Source organism: Falco cherrug, chromosome 4 (assembly GCF_023634085.1).
Source record: "Falco cherrug isolate bFalChe1 chromosome 4, bFalChe1.pri, whole genome shotgun sequence".
In the NCBI taxonomy this organism is placed as follows: domain Eukaryota; kingdom Metazoa; phylum Chordata; class Aves; order Falconiformes; family Falconidae; genus Falco; species Falco cherrug.
The window spans coordinates 58678934-58696723 of NC_073700.1; positions in this window are offsets into that span (position 1 = coordinate 58678934).

A 17790-nucleotide genomic window follows, 5' to 3' on the forward strand; every position below is an offset into this window, starting at 1 on the left:
TGATGTCTGCAGCTAGAAGGCCTGTGTTTCAGATCTGCGCTTTTGCCCTTCCTCTGAAAAATCTGCCAACATAAATCTAATGTAATAACCTTTGGAAAAAGGTGATTTGTACATGTTTCTTATCAGGTACAGAGATCCAAGGTCATGAGCATCAGAGAGAGTAGGGTGGAACAAGGACCAAGTGTGATGACATGCAAGGGGTTAGGAGACCAAAGACGGGTCTGGAATAAGAGAGGTCTAGTGATGAGAAACCCGAGATGATACTTTGCTGGGAACAGCAGAAGACAGCACCATAACCTTTGCAGTGCATCTGTCAGCTTGTAACCCAGCTTGCAGAGACTCAATAATCTCTGGCTGGTAGCAAACACTTGTCAAATCTAGTAGCAAAGTGCGTACTTTAACTGTGTTTGATGCTGATTCCATATAGGTTGATGACTGTTGATATGGGTAATGGCCCTATCCCTTCTGACAACGTAAGGGTTGAAGGTTTCAGGGGGGATTTTACCTGAGGTCTACTTTGTCCTTAGTAAGCAGAAAGGAAAAAAAGGAGAAAAAGGTAACCAGGAAACTGATGATTTCAGAGAGCACACATAAGGAAAACTGTTGCCTAAAACTGAAAGAGAGGAAAAGCTGTCATAGCAGAAGGCAGTAGAAAAATTCTGGTGACCAAAACACTGAGTGAATAAAGGGAAAGAGCCTTGCTGTCATGGTGGCTAGAAGGCCAGAAGTGCTTGTTGAAAGGGAACAATAATATTTTAAGTTACTGTTCTCTATGACAAGGCTAGCAGGTATTTGCTGATTGGTTGGCAGAGCTGTAAAGTTCCCACATGTTATGCATTGGATCCAAAATATTCCTAAACGTTTCTTTTAATGGTGCCATTAATTCAAGACTTCTTTGTTTTATACCCTCCCAGAATAGGGGGAGCAAGCAGAGAACCTTGTAAAACCAGGAAATTTGTAGGCAAGCTGTTGTCGTCTTAAGGGTTTTGCATTCCTCCATGTGTTTCACCTTCACTTAAACACTTGCATAGTTTGGAATTCCCTACGTTTGTAGACATTTCTGGGCTTCATCTTTCTGCAAAGAGCACTGACACCTTCATCGTAATAAAGGCTACTTTCACGGCCAACTGACAGCCAGACTTGGATCTGAGCGGTCAAGAAAATGAGAAATTTACCAGGTTAACAGGGGAATTGGTGGCTTTGCTGTCTCCTGCAGCCTTCAAATCAAGACTGGATGCCTTTCTGGAAGGCAGGCTTTAGCCAGACACTAATTATTGGACTTATCACAAGAGTAAGCAGATGGAACGGGATGGTTTCTGATCTGCTGGAGAAACAGGTAGTCCCTGCTGACTTTAAAGTGTGTGAATCTCTAGCAAGCAGACATAAAGAAACACTCAGGCACTGTGCTGTTGTCAACCTGTTGCCAGTGTGGAGTGTTTGTGAACAGGAACTCTTCTTGCCCTACTAGATCTAATTTTCACTGTGGCTTTGGCAAAGAGCAGTTCAGCTCTTGCCTGTCATGCTTGTGTGGTCAACTCAGTGTCTTCTGTGGGACCTGAAGTGGGACTGCACAGGTACCAGCACTACCAGTGTGCTGATAATTGGACCAGGACAAAGGCAGCATCACATTATGAACTTTGCATCTCCTTTTTTTTAGTTGTTTACCTTGAATATTCGGAAAGGCCCAAGGCATAAGCAGGTAGTCTTTCTTCAGGACTAATACATTTTTGGGGCTATAGCAAACAATAGTAGTTAAGCAAGACATTTTAAAGGGGTTAAATTTAATCACCAACAATACTTTTGTGGTTGCAGTAGTAACAGTTTTGTTCACACTAAAGTTAATGGAAATCTTGAGCCATGGACTTCAGTACATCCAAATTGATAAGACCTGATGACCTTCTGCTTCCGTTCTTACAGTTAATAACGATGCTGCATTGTCAATAGTGGGGACAGAAGGAAGCCATAAGGAAAGTGTTTACTTCTAAATAATTTGTCTTTAAATGATTTCCACCCCACAGGGTACCAGGTCATAGAGCCTTAGAAAAATGGCTTAAGGCTGCAATTAGATTGGTGCTGCTTTTTTTTCCCTGTGCAATGCTCATCAGTGTCGTAAATCTAAAGAAAATAAATGCTCTGAAGCAAACTTATGTGGCTTCACGGACTGATCAATGGATTAGTTAATATAAGAAGGTTTAGCACCTCTCACAAACACTTCATTCTAGTAGCTGTTCATCATCTGCCTAGGAAAGGGTTGCAAGACTCCCAGATGCATCTCCTGCATATATCTCACTCTGCTCTGAACAGTGAAGGAAGGGGTGTCTAGGATGCAGGGATTAAGCTGTGGACTTAACAGGCAAGGGGAAGGAATGGTCAAATCTAAGGAGAAGATTTGGCATGAACTTTGTTAAATTATCACTGTTTTTTTTATTTTGTATGTGAATTTCATGCCCAGTATGGTTGCATGGTTGCTCTGTTGTGCTTTATAGGTTAAAAGATATCTGGCATTTATAAATGTCTGACAGAAATTCAATAGTTACTGTTTATATTCAAGGTCATGGGCCTGGGAAATTGGAACCAACCCATAGCCAGAAGCGTGCTCTCAGCTGTGGACTGCCTTTTATAATAGGAGAAGTACCTGATCTCGGAGCAATTGCAAGGAATGCTTTTGTTGGTTTGTTTTTGTTTTCTTTAATGCATGCATTGCAAATTACCACAGCCTTCAGATTTTTAGGGAAAAAAAAGTCATTAAGAGGTAACCATTCCACATTTGTAGGATGGTTCGCTGGCAACATTTGCTCTAATTGATCCATTCAGGAGAGTTATGTTGGTAGTGTGAATATAATCGACCCACAGCAGATTATTATTTCTGTCACAGAGCTTCTCTGCAGATGTGATAGAAAGTAACTTTGGCAGGGGCTTACAGGCTTCAGAGAATCTCATCAGCCTTGAGCAGTACACATACTTGTATGCTACTGAGATAAACATGAAATACAACATTCATAAATACCAGACCCTTGGGCTCTGAACACCTAATGAATGTGAAATGTGTTTCTTATATTTAAGTAGCTGAGAGGGAATGCTACATGCTAACTTAAAATAGAGTGCTATTCATAAAACATCCTTTGTAAAAATATGTATTTATGTTTATCCTTAATTAATACATTGCAATCGCATCTGTTCATATTATAGTAGGAAAATCGTATACTCAAATACAAGTTATGTGAACAATCCTAGTTCTCTGACTGACAGCTTGCTAGAAACATTCGCATTTTATACCTGCATCATGACAGGTCTGGCAAATTGTATCTTACTAGCTCCCTAACATTCAGAAAAATATCAATAATGTCCTTGTTGGAAGATATTTATTTATTTTTGTCATCTATCATATAGGAAAAAAACCAACAAATTAAGTGAGATTTGTTTCAGTTTACCATGAAGACACTGTACTTTGTAAAGAACAAACTGTAATTGGAATGTACTGAGGAGATTAATTAAAGGATATCTCTTGGTATTGGACTTAATACTTTAATCAAGTCTTTTCTGAAACCGTGGCATGCATGTAATCCTGTATTTATGGTGGTGGCAGAGAAATACCTTCAGTGGCCCACTGCTAATAGATTTTATAGAACCTGTGATTTGGCAGCAGCTCCCCAAATCCTAATTGTATTCTCTTCTTGCCCACCATCAGTACATTGCCAGGGTTTTTTTTTGTATTTAAATTAAAAATGAAAATACATCATGTGCAAACTGTGAAGTAAGCCAGTATATGAATCATTTAAACTGCAATATATACCACTCCAGAAAGTGGTTTAGACTGTCTTTCTGAAAAGAAAATAGTTTGAAAAAATGACACCATCTTATCCATAGATTTGTGGCTTCCTATGTTTATTTCAGGAAGATTGCCTGGTTTTGGTGACAAATGCACTTTATTACTGTTGTAGCCAAGACAACTGCACAGCGAAGAGGCAATGAACTGTGCATTCGATTCTTTGTGTGTGTTATCATCAGAGTTTCTTTCCTGCCTCCAAGTTGTGCCTGTGCAAAGCCATTGAAAACAATGGCATTGAAAAAAATGCTTCTGTGAGCAGTTAAGGCTGAAAACCTTTTGCCTTTGCTGCAAAACAAATTTAAGATTTTCGGCTCTTACCTTAAGCCTTGCACACACAAAATAATCTATGAGGTGGAATGAGATGGTGCTTTAAAGTACACAGAGTAGACTGGTCTTTATAGGTCACGTAAGCCAGAATCTAAGTTCATGCAACTCATCAGATTTTGCAAGGCAATCATTTCATGGTTCCATACAAATCCTAAAAGTCTGTCAATGTCTTGCTGAAATGGTTTCCCCCTTTCTGCTCCTCCTGACTACAAAGACAGAAAAGTAGAAGAAGGCATAGAAAGACACAGTTTACAGCAGTGCCAAGAGTTTGGCATTCCAGAGCTGGAACCGAAGGCTCTCTTTGCATCATCAGATGATTTCAGCATGAGTCCCTGGCTCCCTGATAATCCAAACTGTAGTGCTTATTCAGGCTGGAACATCAGCACATCCTGGCTGGCCATCCTGGCAGGGTGATGGGCTCTGAGCTGTACTCAAGCTCTGATATGTTGTATGGATGCCAAAGAGTAGATTAGGTTGGATCCATAACAAATCTGTTCCCTATTTAGCCCTTTTTGGCACCCTAGCAGGCTCTGCACCACCCCCCCCACCCCCACCCCCACACTCACCCATGTCCTCCATGCACTCTCCATCACAGCCCCCTTCTTGCTCATCTTTTGCTGGCAACTCAGTTCAGAAACACCACAGCCTGGGTGCTGGAGGAATGGAACTCATCTCTTTGTGGAGGCAGCATGGACACACCTGAAATTGTGCCACTGGCAAAACCTTTAGGTGCCAAGCTTGATGTGGGATTGGATCTATGACATATCCCGAGAGGAAAGGGTGAGGAAAGACAGGAAAGGGAAAAGGGAAGGCAAGTAGGATGAATGCAAGCCACAAACATGCATACCTGTATGGCTGGAAGCAAGACACTGGCAGCTTTTGTATTTGCCTGCGTGTGAGATAAATATGATACTCCACAGCTCGGGCTCCTGGATCACCCTGCCGCTGTCCTCCCCAGGCTCCAAGGGATCAAACAAACCCGTCCTGGGCCGTGTGTGTAACAGGGGTTTCACAAGGAGGATGCTTTGCTATGAGAAATGAGCTCTCAGCCAGAGTACAGGGTGTGACAAAGACCCTGCTGCTGCCAGGCTTACCCAGAGGCAGCCCCTGACATCTCTTCATCTGTGAAGATCACCCAGGCTGTGATCCTCAGGGCACCTTCATCTTCAGTCCCAAAGTGCATCCTAAAAGAGCAGATGTGTATCTCCTCGGATGGCACCCCTGCACACAAACAGCCAGCTTATCTATGTCCAGGAGGAGTAGGGATGCAGCTGTGGCAAGGAAAGCTGGCAGATACGCTGGGACATTGGTCTCGGGGCCACCATAACCTTCAGTATTATTTCTGGAGAGCTCAATTTCTCTTGGTTTTTTTTTTTTTTTTTTTTGTTTTTTTTTTTTTTTATTTGACTCTCCAGCCAGACTGATATTTAAATTTATCTGGTATCCATAATACTGTACTGGCTCATGGGAGGACTGTTTTATCGCTCTTGATTTTGAGATTCCTGCAGCAGGCTTTACTGAGGTGAAAAGCTGTCGTTTAAGTCTGCAGAATGGTTTGTGGCTGCATCAGCTACATGCTGTGTGTTTTTTGCTTTTCTTTTGTTTCCTTCAGGAAAGTATGTTTGAGACTGGAGTAGCCCCGTGTGAAAATGACTCAGTTCCTGAGTCCATTTCATTTGGAAACCACTGAGAAGCAATAAACACGGAATCTCACACTGGCATTAATACAAAACCACTTTTTAGAGCAGAAGTTGACATTACCAGGCGCCAACTGATGCCTTTTATGAGCCACTGACAAAGTGCTATTTGTGGAGATAATTCAGCATATTAACTATGTAGGGAGAAAGAACCAGGGTTGCCTTGTTTTTATCAGATTATTTTGCATGAAACTATCACATTTGCTTCTCAAATGTTGACTTATTCCTCTTGCTGCTGCTTTACTTGAATGGATTAAGCCAAATTTCTATAAGGTGCAATTCTGACTTGAACTAAGGTAAAAGCCACCTTTAATCAAGTACCTCATGCTCTGCAGCTCCCCAGCCAGCCCTTGTCTATTATTTGAGCACATTACTTCCTTGTCATTTTAATTTTGTGTCAACAATTGCCAAGGTTGGTTGTCATTGTCCTCCCTGACCAGCAAATACTTTAATAGAAACAGTTGGGGATGGCCAGGTTGTTTCAAACAAAAGAAAGCAAAGCTTTAGCACTATTTGTTTGTGTTGAAACTAGTCCCTAGAGCCTTCTTGGCAAGTGAAGAGTTCTGGTTTTTAGACAAACTCCTAGTTTTCAGGTGTCTTCTCTATTTCCATGCAACTTCAATGCCTTGGCTGATGAAGTGACAGAATTCTGGAGATGTTTCTCTATAGACAGATGTTTTCGACCCTTGTAACCCTGGAGAGAAGGAGGGATTGCTCTAGGTGGCAGAGGGAAGCTCCTAGAGGGGTGCATATGGCTGGGGTTTGAGCTTTTGACTTTGCAGGGGACCCAAGCATTATGCCTTTCACATGTAAGCTCTCCAGTAAATAGAAATACCAGCAGGGCTTCTAAAATAAGCTGTAGGACTTGGAACAAAAGCAGTGTCTCCAGTTTATTTGGGATGGTTACTTTTTTGTTTGTTTGTTTGTTTTTAAAGAACAGTAAAACTTTTATTAACATTTGCCCTCAGGTTTCCCACTACTGCACCAGGACAGTTCAAGTGGCAGCAGTAGGAGAACCAATCTTTGCAGAACTAGTACCATCTATGCCAGGTCATTGAAATGGAGCTGGTGACTTCAGGCTGCTCCTTATTTCAAAACCTGGACTGGGCTATGTTTCTGAGAGAGAGAATTTGATGTGATTCTCTGGAGAGACCTGTTTTGTTTCAGGTTATGCAGTTGGTAAAAGAGGCCTCCAGAATCACCACTTACTTGAGAAAGTGCAGAAGAGTAACTGAAACTAACTGTTGTCACTGGCAGTCCCACGGTGTACACCCCTGTTGGATTTTCCCTCGTTTTCCATGGGATATAGTGGGAAATGTAAGAGAGCGTGGGTAACAACAGAAGCAAACATAGACTTACTGTCCTTGACAAGTTAATGAGATATGCTGACCACACAGATCTGCTTTACAGTTTTTGAGACATAATTTCTTTCCTCTTCTCAAAATAAGTTGACAGATCAAGGTACAAAACAATCTCTCTGGGCTGTGATTTGGATTGTTATGCCTTGAGAGGGGTACTGCTGTTTAAAGGGATATACTTACGTTTATAGCAAGACACTACAACACAGCCCTTGTGCAGAGACCTGTCAGTAGAATCACAGGATTATAGAATGGTTTGGGTGGGAAGAGACCTTAAAAATTGCCTAGTTCCACCCCCTGCCATGGGCACGGACACTTTCCACTAGACCAGGTTGCTCAAAGCCCCATCCAGCCTGTCCTTGAACTCTTCCAGGGATGGGGCATCCTGGAATATAATTAGGACCATAATTAGGAATAGAAACTGGTCTATTCCTAATAATACCCAAATATTTGCGGTCCAGACTTTAGAGGGCCCATTCTTTCAGAGAAAAAATCAGTCCAGGCACGAGTTACATAAAAAACTTTAAAAAAAAAAGAGCAGCTTTTAGCTGTGAGATGTTGAAAGCAAATCTTAATAACTGGATCATTTCTCATTTTGATTTACAATATTCAAATTCTATGAGCCCCAACATGTTACTTTAAGAGTCTGTTTTGTTCTGGACTGGTTTTCAGTGCATTTGGAACAGGCTCTGAAATGGGAAGGCACAGACAGAGAGCTACAAACAGTCTGGCTGGAGAGATACTGAAAAATCTATGTGGCCTGATTTTCAGCTTATGGTCTGTGGTCCCCTGGAGGGAGGATGAGGGCAGGGGGCTAAGAGGGTTTGTGCTTCCTTCTTAGGGATCCTGAAGGAGTAATTAGGAAAAAAAAATACTCTGGCTAACTATTCAGAGGTTCCTGCCTCTGTGGGAAATGTCCAAAGGTCTGCAAAATAATAAAAAAAAAATAATAAAAAAAAGAGAGAGAAAAAAAGAGCTGAAACCCACCAAAATACACCAACATTGGAACAGCACAATGTTTCCAGACTTTGCTATGAATTTGCTTGCTTCCAGGGGATGCTGAGTGAATAATGCATAACAAATAATTTATTTGACCTGTTTGTTTGGGGTTTTTTTCTTGTTCTTTTATTCTGTCTGTATATTGATCACAATTTTTAACTGTGCCTCTGGGCTTGTTTGTAAAATGGGGGCCCTAATGCTCACCTATCACAGAAGGGTCTTGCAAGCATAGCTGGGTGAACTCTGCAGTGTGATCGTGCAGCCCAGTGCTGCAAGTTCTTGGAAAGTTCAATGAACTTCAGTGTTGAAGAGACCAGGCGGGATTTGCCTCACAGAGCTGTGCAAACAGCCTCACTCCAGGGCTGAAAAGGCTTTTGGGAGTGCTACACTGGGGTCTGTGAGTGTAGATCCAGCTTGTACAGATCCAAGGCTCTATGCAAACACTTAAAGCAGCCCTAAGTTGCTAGGCTTTGTTCATTCCCTCTGTAAAGTCCTCTTGAAGGATTAAAGGTGTTACCAGAGTGCATGATGAATTATTAATTTGTAATAAATGGATGTAATTTTAAGTATAGTCTGCACATCTGCACATAGAGGCCATATCAGCAACAACAACAAAAAAAGAAAAGAAAAGAAAAGAAAAAAAAAAAAGACTGGTATTTTGAAGAATGGCACATGTGGAAGGACAGTATATTATTATAAAGTAACGTAGGAAACATCCCAAGGCCGCCTTCTGTGTCTCATATAAATAGGAGTCCTGGGCTAATAGTATTCTGCCAGCCCATGGGGTACAATGATCATGACCCACAAACCACCTGCACGATTTACTGACAACTGGAGCACCTGCTTCTTTGAATAAACAGAGCTATTCTTTATGGCAAGCTCACAGCAGGATGTTTAAGTTCTAGATCCTTATGGTAGGTAAAGGAGGACATCCCCAGAGGTCTGTTCTGGGAGCGTTCATTGCTGCATGGAGATCTCCTCCACTGGGTGCATGAGTGTAACTGTGAAGAAGATGAAGTCTCATAGATAATGCTAGTTGCCATTCTGAGGCTTCATCATGGTGGGGGGTGGGGTGGGGGGTGGGTGGGGAAAGACCAACCAACAAATATTTAGTTTCCCACCTATAACTAATTTCATGTAAAAGAGAATTCTATAGGATTGTCCTCAAGAAACCATACCAGAAATTTCAGAGAAGCAGATCTTTTCTGAGATTTTTGATAAACTTTGGATCTAAGCTGCGTACAATCATGACAACAATCTTTCTGAGAGTACATTTTATTCTAATCATAGACAAATCAAGAGGTATAATTTAAAAAAAAAAAAGCATGGAAGTTCACAGTATTCTTGTTTCTGTTTTTATTCTACCAGTTGGATATAGGTCTATGTGGCTTCTTGACTCTAATTTGAGCTATTGACCGTTACCAGCCAAAGACTGCACCCAGCTGATGGATTTATTAACAGAAATGACAGAGGTCTGCATTTGAGCTTGAATGTCTCAAGTTTAATGTCTCCTGACAATCACTCAGTCTTGCTCTTAAAGAATTTGAAGCAATTTGCCCACAATTCCCAACTGCTAGTGAGCCAGCTCTAGTCAGTGTGTCCATCTCTTCAAGGAAAAATGTTGCCGTTTGTTCTCTGTGAAAGAAGTTCTGGTACTATTTTCACTTGGAGAGGGGAGAAAGCCCTGCATAAAATAACCTGATTTATCCAGGAGAGGTATGATAAGGATGTTATTTTTAATGATAGCTCAGCTAAAATAATACGTGCAATGACTAGGAGATTATCATTTGAGAATCAGAACCACACAAAGACAGAAAAAGGGCAGCATAAAAAATTGATCATAGGGATACCAATCTCACACAGAAGATGTTTTTCAAAGGGGAACTCCTTTTATGCTTTCAAAGGGAGCCCTACCACCTGAAAAGATGTTTATCAGAGACAGCAAGCAAGACTGCTGTAGAACTTGCAACCTGAAACTGAAAACTGCAGAAACACATCCCTGGCTTTGTTGCAAGCTTGAAATTTTGGATATATTCACTGAAAGCTCTGGGTAAATTTGTGCAAATCTTTGAGCGAATCTAGGCAGGTTTAAGAGTGTCACTGAAGCCTGGGTAGCTGCAGTAAGAGATCATTTTTGGTTTCCATGTCTTAAAACATCCCCCCAATACATAAAACTTCAGGGAAGTCCTGGCCTTAGTCCTGATGTTGGGAAAGGGTCTAAGTGAGGTACTAGAAGTACTGCCTTTTCTTTTTCATGGGACTCTAGGAAGGACCGAAGTGGCCTCATTGTATGAAAGCAATGCCCATTACAATCAGTAGAAGCAAAAAGTGCTTAAGAACCTCAGAAAAAAAAAAAAGGCCACATACCTATATGTTATTTATATATTTAAAAGACTACTTTTAGTTTGATGCAATAAAAAAAAGCTAAGATAAAACATGGAGTATATTTCAGTCCCTTCCTTTAGTTCATCCCAAATCCAGACACACAAGTCCGTGTGTCCTGAGTGCAGTTCTGCTCTACCAGATCAAGCTGGCCAAGTCTTTTGCATCAGGCTCAAATTTTTAATCTTTAAAACTCGGTTAGATTTTCCCCTCTGAGCACATTAGCAGTTGTACTAGTCTGGGCCATAAAACCTCACAGATTTTGTAGCACTGCTGCTAGATCTGCTGTTAGGTCTCCTGGAGATGCTCCCAGACACAGGATGTAGCTGTGTGATATTTTAAAGGCTGTTATCAATAATGCTCTTGAGCTTGCTGTGAGCACAGTTTGCTTCTCACGCTTGTACACTCCTATTTTCCCTGTGCATTTGGTTTGGACTGATATAACAACATTTGCTGATTATGGTGATTTTTTCTGTGTGTGTCAGACTGAAGGTGCTGGAACTTGGGTGTATTTCATGAATATCTGGGACTGTTTTGCATCACAGATAGATCAACACTTACCTTGGCAAAAAACTCCAGGGATTTGTATCTCTGCGCAGAAGACAAGCACTTTCTTGAGCCAAGCTCACATTCTGACAGCTAATGGGATTAATGTTTTGGCTTTGCACACCACTGCCAGAGTAACTGATGCAGCACACAACAGTGACCTATAACTTGTCCATTCATCAGAACCTGAACTGAACAGGTTCATGGTGTTTTCTCTATGACTGGATAAATGGCTTCATCCCAATGCCACTGGAATCAGTGACAAGATTGTGTTAACTTTGCTGGGTTTTAGGCTGAACCCACAGATAGTAGAGATTTTTGGATGGGAGATATTTTTGAATGGCCTTTTGAAATCTGTCCTTCCAGACAGACCTCCTACATAGGATGTGTGCTGAAGGTTTAACAGTACACATCATCACAACTCATTAGGGTCGTCACATGGAGATTCATACACTTCTATATGGTTTGCTTAGCAGAACTAGGTATTTTATGGTCTCTAGAGTCTCAAAGTCCCTTCTAGAGGTAGATAATGTTCTTGTAGTTCACACGTCACTTCACAACTGGGATCCACGTTCAGGCTATGCTGCTTATGGCCCACTGATGGATTTACTGTTAAAGGTCATAGTTCACTTGCTATCATACGCAGATGAAACATTGCGCTGAATGTAGGGATTTTATGGAATAAATAAACCAGGCCAATTGTGGGCAGTTTCTAACACCTGTACTGGATACTTAAAAAACCTGTGATGCTAATGGTATCCCATTAAGGCCATGGCAGTCTGCATCTTGCTGAGAATACAAATGGTTTGCAGTAGTGCCTGTGCCTTGTGCTCATTGCCTTGCCAGGAAGTGAATACATATGGACTCGTATTTGCTGACAACCAACAACATGGTTTTGACATAAATTGCAGTTTTGGCATAAATGTCCTTTTGCATGGCACTCCAATGAATATTTACACAAAGCCAAATTCACTCCAAGGACAGTGCTCAACTGAATTTAGAATAGGTGCAGAGAAAACAGGAGTATCCTTTTTTTATGGTGTGAAGTCTGTAGACCAATTCAGATCTTCATAAAAGCTACAGCATCTTCTTCAGAGCCTTAGAAACGCCAGAACTGATCATAGGAAAAGTAGGTGTCTTCTCTCTTTGCAGTCTTGTCCATTATCAGAATGGTTTAGAGGGAAAAAAAGCTTTCATTGGTAATGAGTGACCAAGGGTGACTGCTCCCCTGGCCAGCAGTAACACCACAGAAGCCATGAGAGCCTGGGCTTCTGAGAACCAGAGACAGGAAAATCACTGAAGTTTCTTGATGAACAACCAGGTAGATGGCCAGGGAGCTGGGGCAAGGTGATGGGAAACCAGGTCTCCAAAGCTATGGGGCAGGCAAAGATCAGCTGGCAATCAACATATGACCTGCTGAAACTTCTTCAAACCTAATACCTCCTTGGAGAACTTTCCAACAAACCAATAAGGTCAAATAGCAGAGTATCTATTAATACATATGACATCGATCTCTGTCTGATCAGGCATCAGCTTTCTTCTTCTCACAGTTAACTATGTCTCAGAGTAAGTTCAATTTTTGATCACAGTCTAGTCCTAGGCTTGTGTCCTTCCTGGATCTGCTTCAGACAGCTGAAGCATAGCTGATGCTCCTGACAGCTTCAGCCTGATGGAAAGTTGTTTTACTTCATAGATTCTGAAAGGATTATATTTTTATTCCACCACCATTTAACTATATATTCTTCCAACCTCCATTAGTGTATTTGATATCATATTCAAGTTTATGTGCTTCATTCTAATCTGTAATGACTTCTTCCTCATGACTTCCATGACTTGCAGCAAAATTGGTGTTTTGGTATTTTAAACTGTAGGGAAAGGTAGAGAAAAGCATTGTAAGAAGAAAACAGAAGTGTCTGGCTCACCTCAGCAGCCTTTAATACAAAATCTCATACAGTCCTGGTTCACTTTTGAAAGTGAGTTACATCCTTTTGGACTGGAACAGTGCCATTGAACAAGTGCTACCTCTAGGCTCCTACCACATGTAAAGCCCTGTAATACCAAACTGGAGAAAGGAAGGACTAGTCTTAATTGTCTCTAACAAACATTAGAGAAGAAAAATATTTTGCACTTTAAAATGGTTGCTTTCCAACTGTGAGCTGAACAGAGATGTATAGCTTTAGTTAAGCAGCAGTTTTATTTTACAAATTAGGAGACTATGTGTTCATTTCCCCAGGATGAAAAATGAGATGCTTTCTTCTCCTTTTTTGTCCTTTGGAGAAAAACCGCATGTGGATGTTGTAGGAAACTGTTGTTGCCTGTGAAATAACAGAGGAGAATGTACAAGTGAGGGGAAAGAAATGTTTCATCCAAAGGTCAGAATTGCAGCAACACAAAATTACTATATTTTTTCTGTGAATAAATTTAGACTGGATTGCTCTAATTAACAAAACTACCTTTCAGTTAGTTTAATAAGGGCAAAGCAACTTGTCAACTCTTGAAGCAGAGCTCAGTAAGCTTGCAAGATAAACTGTAATGTAGTAACCGCGATGGGAGCACCGCAGCAGTGCCTGCAGCTGGCAGCAGCTGCAGAGGTCCCCCTGGGAAGGCCCTTCTACCTGCTGTAGACTACTGGGCACGAATGGCCAAACTCCTTTCCCTGGGCACATGTGCAGCCCCAAGCTGTTGCTGCTGCCACTGTCACCATGAAAGGTGCTGTGGAGACCTAGCTTGTCTGAAAATGTCATTCATTTTCTTTGTCTGTATATAGTGTGGGTTGGTTCAGTTGCAAACACACCTGGGGCTGATTGAGATGTTCAAGTGATTCCCACCCAACCAGTGTCACTGCAGCAGGCAAGTCTTCTCTAGATCTTCTGTCTTACCTGCAAGACTCACATCCCAGATACCCAAGGGCATTTTGCATGGCAAGTACACTTACTTTTAGGAAACTAATTATGGCCCCACACAGAAGTTTGTCTGAGTAAATCTACACATCTACAATGCAGACATCTGTATGAGTTAGTCAATATGTCCATTGACTACGCCATGACTAAATCAATTGAGATTTAGTCAGTATAAGTCACTGGGATCTATGGTGCAGTTCATCTAATCCTGAAGCAGACGTCTAAAACGGGCCACATGACTCCCATCTTAGAAGTGCCAATTTCTCTCCTTTAACTGTAAAGGGAGCCCACCATAAGGTGGTCTGATGTAACCCTCCATTTTCAGGTGTCAACAGTTAAGTGAGCTCTATTACTTTCTTGTTGTACCAGTCATGCGTGAACCCTGACGAAATCCAAGGAACCTCCCCACATGCATGAGTTTCTGGTTGGAAGAAGGAGAGGTACAGTTTTAATAACTTCTGAACCAAAGTTTTGTCTGAGTGATAGGGTCAGCTCGGCCATCCGCAGTGATGGCAGGCAGCCCAGTGACTCGTGGTGACTAGCTCAGCTCGGAGCAACAGCCGCAGCCTGACCAACAAACCAGCTGCTGAAGCTGCCCACCTAAACAGCTATGGGTTCAGGGGACGTTGCCCAGCTTGGAAATCAGAATGAAAAAGAATTTGTTAAACTGTGCAGGTGCATTATCCTGTCTCTTCTTTAACATTTATGGTATTTGCAGTATTTAAATATTATGCCTTTTTTTCTCCTTAGGCAACCAGTGGCTGGTTGCAGTCAAGAGCAGAACAGCTCTGTAGATAGTGCTGTGCTTGTTTCCCTCAGTACCTCTGAGGACAGAATTAACTGATATAAGAAATTATAAGACTACAAGATTCATAATTGACCTCCTTTGGAGTGACTATATAAAATAAATGGATATGATGCCACTAAACTGGCTCTGATTATCCTTTAAAATCACAAACATTCTTCCATATAACTTGGGATGTTCTGTAGGAACAAATACAAAATTCATTGATGGCATATTGATTTTATACAGTGACTCAAAGCATTTATCTTATCTCTACTTATTACTTAACTCCAAGGATGCCAGCAGAATCGGATTCTCACTAACGGAAAAAGGTTTTCAGGTTTCTCTGAAGAGAGGTACAAATTGTTTGGTAATAATATTTTGCATAATGACCTGTTTAAATAATTACCAGCATCATTCTCCTGCTGATGTTTTATAATAAACCTAATGATTTCTGAAAACATTGTATAACCTTCTCTAACTGGCCCAGACATGTCAAGGTTTTCTGGTCTAGCAGTCAGCAAGGTGAAGAAATCGTGCTTTGCATACATAAGCTTTTTTCCTCCCGTGTCAAAGCCAAATGTTTTGTCAAAGACCTTGCTCATGTGTAGTGTTTTCTGCACACATCCCGCTGACACTGCCCTGCATCACAGAGCTTCTTGGATGAAGAAGAGAGAAAACTGTTTTGTCTCTGGGATTAGTCTAGTGATTTATCTTTACAGTTTTCATGTTGATTTTTTTTTTTCAGATAGAGTAACTATGGTTATTTGATGCTGTTGTTTTAATCTATGATATTTATATAGTCTTTTCCTGTCAGGGAAGTGGGAAATCGACTCCTCAGTGGGGCTGAAAGTGTGCTTAAATAAACAGCAGTATAAAATGTAAAGCCTGTTGTGATTTTAGTTTGCCATTCCTTTCAAAATGGAAGAAAATTTGGAGGATATGTTTCAGTGAAAAACTTCCTTTGCTTTAATTATGATAGCATTTAACCCTAATGGAAGCCTGTAAGTTTTCTGCAATGACACATTGAATGCTTATGGTAGACAAGGGTGGTCGCATGCAAAAGTTTTCATAGATGTGAAGATCTCTTTTGCAGATTCAAAGTGTGTGGACCAGGTGGGTTCCTTCAGTGCTTATAGGTGCACAGTGTAGAAGAGTCAAATACTTGCCCTTAAAACAGGGAGATCATCTGTCAGAAGGTGAGAAGTCCTCAGTAAAAACAATCTGGAAAGAGTCAGTCTTAGCCTAGAACACGGGTTGAGTTTTGCTTCATGTTTCAATGAATCCAGAAGAAACCTCCCAGAAAAAGGAGACACTGCAATGACTTGTGGAGTTCCCAACTGCCAGGCAGTTTGCTCCTGTTCTTGCTCTGGAGCACAGCTCCTTCATCCATGCCTGCCAAGCTGTATAATGAATAAAACAACAGATCTGGGTAAAAAATATCTCTCCCTCCTTTTTTTTTTTTTTTTTTAATATATTTTTAGTTTGACTCGGTAGGCTCCATCAGTATTTGTGACACCACCATTCAGAAACTGGTGGTTTATAGCAGTGTAATAATAACCAGCACTGCAATAGCGTGACTTGTAGCTGTGATGGCATCAGACTGTGGCTCCAGCCTGGACACCTCATGGTGGCAGTGGCACATCCCTTTCTGGCTCTGCTTGCTTGGTGGTTCATTCTACTGGTACTTGCCCTTTAAATTGAACAAAGATGAGATGTTTTAATTATCCTTCTCAGTTTAGTGGAAGCGAGGTCATTATTTAACTTTAATATTTTCTGTGTCAGCATCATTGTTTTTTCCACTAAATGTCCTTATTTTCCATTGTGCTTTCAAATCCCTGAGAAGATCACAGGTCCTCTGTAGAATGAAATTTTAAATATATCGATGTTAAAACCCATAGATACAGATAAGCCAGTATTAATGATTAAATCCCAAGGGCTTCCAAATGTCAAAGACAACATGGGGGTTGTGCAAGGAACTGATCTGAAAACTTCCACAAAGACTGCTTGTCAACAAACACTGATTTTCACTTGTTCCAGGCATTTCATTCAAATTCTTGTTCTCAGAAATTAACACTTAAGAAGGTTACACATTACTTCAGTTTCTGGGAGGATTGATTACACTGAGTGCAATTATCATTCCCAACCTGTGGTGCAATGAAGTACTTCATGCTAAAAGCAGCAGGGATGCTGGGTGTTTGCCCCCCCCCTTTTAAAAGCACATCGGTTTGTACGCACTGGATGTGCTGCCCTCTGTTTTCCTGCTACATCTTGTGGTTGGCTGTCTAGTGACTAATGACGTGTGTGTTTATGTTGCATCTTTTAGTGCTTTACAAGCTTTTGTTGGCAGCCAATTTTCATGAAACATCTCTAAGACTTCTGCTCTTATGTTGAATTTCTTTTTATTATAGCAGGGAGAGTCACACCGTTTCTCTTGCACCCACACATGCAGCAAATAGCTGCTTAAACTCAATATCTTCAGAGAAGGGGTTTAAAGAAGTCTTGGATGCAAATAGTTACACGAATTCTGAATTTGCTTGCTGGGTTTGCTTGTGTGCAAATCACTGTTGCAATGGTCAATTTATGTATTGACTAGTTGTTGCATGAGTCCATGCCTTGACCTTCCAGTGATGTTCTTGCAAAAGAAAGTTGCCTTGGGATTGTATACATCAGGGAAGTGTGATGGCTATGAATGCTATTGAAAAGAATTTACTGGTCTGGAGGGTTTTCTTTAGTCAAATGAATGCTAGGGGGTAGCACTTTGTAGTTTGAAACTTAGCCTGGTGATTGCAGTGAAATTACAGCTCGTGGCAGAAACAGATGATGGTTGTGTCTGGGACACAGAGTCAGAACATTTGAGTGAGGTTTTAATGAGGCAGAATATTGTTACCCAGCCCTAGATCCAATAGCTTGTCATCTAGTTGTGTGCAGCATAATTACCAGTGATAAGGATTCATTAGAAAGGTAA